We start from the raw sequence: 4,873 nt of genomic DNA, 5'->3' as shown, positions 1-4,873 counted from the left end.
AAGGGAGGGCGGAATCTTAGCAGGTCTCGAAGGTTATTTAGGGGAGCGTCTGAAAGCCAGAACAGGTAGATGAAGGAAAGCATCTGTAGTGTTTTTTTATTACGTTGAAGATGGAAGGAAGTGAAAAGCCACACGCTTATGCGGCGTAGGTCAGAGTACAGAAATTACAAGAGGTGCCTGCAAATATAATAATAATAATATTAACAATAATAATAATGATAATAATAATAATAATAATAATAATAATAATAATAATAATAATAATAATAATAACAATAATAATAAAGATATTATTAGTTAACAATTGTGGCCATACGTAGCTTGAAAGAAAACAACGTAAATAAGAAAGGAAAATAATAACAAAGGAATGAAAGTTGTGATATAAGTAAGCATAATACATGTATAAAAGATAATAGAATGAGGGAAGAGAAACTAAAGTGACAGTAATCTTTGAGTTTACTTTTATAATCGGAAAGGATGAGGGAAGTACGTAATGAAAGAGGAATACTGTTCCAAATTTGAGGACCTTGAACACGGTTGGAGTAAGAATGTTTCAAGGAGTGAAATGCAAGTTATCTCTTTGACGAGTAGAATAGTGATGATAGTCGGCATTGAGATTAAAGAGAGAGGAAAGTGGGATAGGGACACCCTTTTGCATTTGAAGTCTTCATATATGAAGCAAGTGACTTGATACTTACACTGAATGTGAAAAATGTTCAGTAACCTGAACTTCTTAAAAAGAGAGTAAGTGTGAGTACGCGCGGGGTGAATAAGTAATGATTCTGAGAACTTTTTATGAAGGCAGAACAGAGGTTGGATGAGTAAGTGGAGGCCCAGATAATCGAGCAATATTGGAGATAATGAAGTATTAGAGAATTAACGTTTGCAACGTTTGCAAAAACGTAACCCTTCCTTGCATTAGAAAATTACTCAAGGTGCATAGAGTATTGGATAGAAGAAATTGTCTCAATGTTATGATGATGCCAATAGATTTGGCGATTGTAGACAAAACTACAGCGCAGTGTGCTGACGACATTGCTTTGTTCTTTCCGAAGAAAAATGAATAATATGTCACACGTACTATGTTGGTACATGTTGTCACATGGTGTCAATCACGCCTACTGCGTTGCAATCCGCGAGGAAAATATTATTGTCAATATCATACCAGAGTAAATATGTCACAGGTTTATTTTTAATTTGTCTAGTTCGCGTTGCTCTCTATCTATACACAAACGCTACGACAATCTGGGTAGGCCAGGGTTTTGGGGTATACGGTATACAGGGGCTTTTTAAATCGGGTATACGGTATATTGCAGCTTAAATACGGGTATTCAGTATATCACTTTCTTTGAATTTCAGGTATACAGTATACAATGCTTCCATTCATTTTGGGTAGTTTTGGTTATTTTGGCGATTTTTTTTCGGGTATACTGGTATACCACTACCCTCCCCCCCCGGCCCCCTCTGGCCGACCCTGGACAATGTAAAAAGTAAACATTTGAAGAACACAGTTAAATGGATTCGCCGTTCAATAAACAACTCTTCACTCTGCTCACATGAAAGTGAAAGTAAGAAGTACGAAAATCTTTGTTTGCATGTTGCTTTGAACGTCCTTGTCACGTTAATTATGTGTTACAAAAGCACAAAAGTTGATCGAGGAATGAATCTAAATAAAAAGGCGATCGAATCTGTAATCTATCCTCACTGCATTCCTATTACCACATCGTGGTATACTAAGTTATGGGAAGTGTTCGCGACTACCATGGGCGGCAATAGAAATGCAAAGAGCGCGGTGGCGCTGTCAGCCACATCGTGGTATATCAAAACAGTGTTCAAAAGATGGAATGTTAAAGGAAATAAACGCCAACAATTTTATGGGGAAAAGCCCGAACAAAGCGCATAAAGAGCAAGTCTAAAAAAGGAAAAACACATCAAATCACAAGTGACGCGTGTTTACACTGTAATGTAATCTTCCACACGATCAATTTTCATTTTTAAGTCTTTTTCAAGCATCTAAAACGGAGAATCTTAAAAGGAAGCGCATCTTAAGATTAAGCGGCGTGGTTAGGGCGTTACGTTTGCAAGCTATTGTCCCGAATTCAATTCTATCACGCTTTGTAAATAGCCAACTGGTTGCCTCCTGCCAGTTTATGTTCTTAATCATGTTTCTGTTAAGTTTGAATTGTTTCTTTCAGATTATTAAAAGTTGGGTGCCTGTGAACATAGCTTGATAGCTAAATGTAGTTCCGTTATAAACAAAAGCATTTACATTTTTATCTAAATCGTAGGGAGCAGCCACAGTGTCACGCGAATAAACGATGTTGCAAGCAAAGGGAATAAACCCACTTCTACTGGCCGCTCTTTCCTCTCCAGCTCTATCACTATTTCCCTCATTCAGAAATCCTCAACAGACTTTACTAAGCCAAACAAAGGCTCGAGACGCGGGCGATTGTAAATATTTCTGTCGCAAGACTGAAATCACTACTGCAGCATGCGCAATGCGCTCTGAACGCAATCAGAACAAACGAAACAAACGATGCAGTTTATGACGTACAAATGTCGTCTAACAACAGATTTGACATGGAGGCAAAATGAGGCAGCTGTTGATAATTTCCTTTTTGTCGATGATCTTTACAGGTAAGATTTATTGTCGCGGCAGACATTTCTATATTTTACGGATGAAGAAAACTATGCTTTATGTATAAGCTTTATGCTTTATGTATATTTAGCCAATCAATTTCTCGGACAGACTTCGTGATGACAATCGCAATTCAAATCACCCTTCCCTAAAATTGACCGCTTTATTATTTGGACAATTGGATAATCAACTAACTAGAGAGCCACATAGTCGCTAACATAGTTTTCTTTCGTCGTCAGCGCTGTCTTTACGGTGTCATACCTGCCCTTCAGGTCAAGGAATAGACCTCCAATCTTGTATTGCTCACTCGCCCCAGGAATGCGCTTATTACGACAACGGTTGCTTCTTTGAATATCAAGGAAGAATGAAGAAAATGGGATGCGGCCGCGATTGGTTTCGGCCAGCGGGATGCCACAATACTGCATGCATCAAATGGTGTTACAGTGATTTGTGTAATAAGGGACTCATTAAACAGTCTCCATTCAGAAAAGAACTTAGTGACGAAGAAGCCAACGACGAGGATGTCTCGACAAGTGATTGGTGGAGTTCTTTGTTTGGAAGTAGTGCTGCAGTTTCTTTGGTATCACCTGGAATTTTCTTTCTTCTTCTTACATGTAATATTACTGATTTCTTATAATAAACTCCCCCCCCACCCCCCCCCCCAAAAAAAAAACATGTTAACAACCTGTAGCTCAGTTTGTGAGTGATCATGCCGTGAAATAAATGCAGATCACAAAGAGAAAATTTGTGTACGTCAAGTAACTTAACATGGTTAAGCCTGGGATTTTCTTGTTTAGCGTTTGTTACAAGCAAGCAGCGACACTAATCTAGCAAGCCGCTTCCTTACGCAAGGGTTACCTGTGGTGCTCGTTTCGCTTGTTGTTACTTGGTGTCATCGTTTACCTTCTTAACTTCCTTTCCCTGAGTATTTTCCTAGATTTTTTACTCCCGCCAGTGTTGACTGCGTTGTAATTGTCATTCGCTTTCTTACTTTGAAGCGATTAACGACGTTTCTTAGGTCGTTTTTGAACATTGTTCAGTTTTTTTCTCCGTTGAATGAATTTTTCTAAGGAAGTTAACAATGTTGAAAAGTTAATAATTAGCAACTATTCACCGAAGTGGAGGTGGCCAGTGGTGGATAAGCGGCGAGCTAAATATCCACCATTATTAAATTTTGAACCACAGATAATGCATTTCTCGTGCTCTGATTGGTTCACTCAATCTCGGTTATCAGCTCATATACCTTAGTTTGACCTTATCTGGTAAATGATTGCGCTAAGCGTTGCCAAGCTAAAAGTTTTTTCACCGGAAAGCGAAATTCCTCTTTGAATAGAGCAAAAAAAACGTTTTTGTGAAAAGTTGGGATCAATTCCGACGTTTAGAGGTACGCGAAAAAGTAAGAAATGTTTTTGTGATCAGCCTGCGCCTGTGTGACCACAAGGTCTTACACAAAATCGCATCAGTTATCATCAAGTTTTTTCGATTTCGGTCGGATTTGCTCGCTTTTTTCGCTCGTATTTCGTACTTTCTAAACTTCTGGAGTTTAAATTAATTAAGAAATTTAATAATTAACAATTATTCCATTCGCGCTTGATAGATATGAGACTGGTTATAGCCAACTCGGCGAATGGAATAATTGTTAACTAGCCACCGACAGTGAGGTGCATAGTTGTTTTAGTATATACTAAAACAGTGAGATAATATAGCGCAAAAAGATGATTTTAACTCATTTATTCGTGCAAAGATTATAACATTTACGGGCGCAAATTCCGCGCGAATTGCTCGGAGGTGAATAGCAAAGGATATACGGAGTTTGAGTAGCAAATCAGCGCACGCGTTCATCGCTATCCACTGTTTTACTACATAATGAATGTGATTATTGGATGAAAGTCCCATATGTCGCAACAGCTGATCAGCTACAAAACAATTCATAGTTTATGTCTATGCACACAATTGTAATAGCCAGCTTCCCCTTTCGTAACAATTGTTCTACTGTAAACTCTCAAAACTACTCGCAGCACATACCTTCCAACATGGAACGATTAAACGAAATATGCTGAAATTGCAGTCAGGAATTTGCATAATGACTATAAGAAATGTTGGACACTGACTTATTTGAACGTCAAACGACGTTTTTAAAAAACTTGGTAAAGACGTTTCGACCGAAAACGGTTTGAAAGATTAGACCGCGATAATAACCTAATAGAGCGCACTAACGTTTCCAAGGGAAACATA

The sequence above is a fragment of the Montipora foliosa genome, chromosome 2 (genome assembly GCF_036669935.1).
Source record: "Montipora foliosa isolate CH-2021 chromosome 2, ASM3666993v2, whole genome shotgun sequence".
Taxonomy (NCBI): domain Eukaryota; kingdom Metazoa; phylum Cnidaria; class Anthozoa; order Scleractinia; family Acroporidae; genus Montipora; species Montipora foliosa.
Note: the sequence above shows the minus strand (reverse complement) of the source record.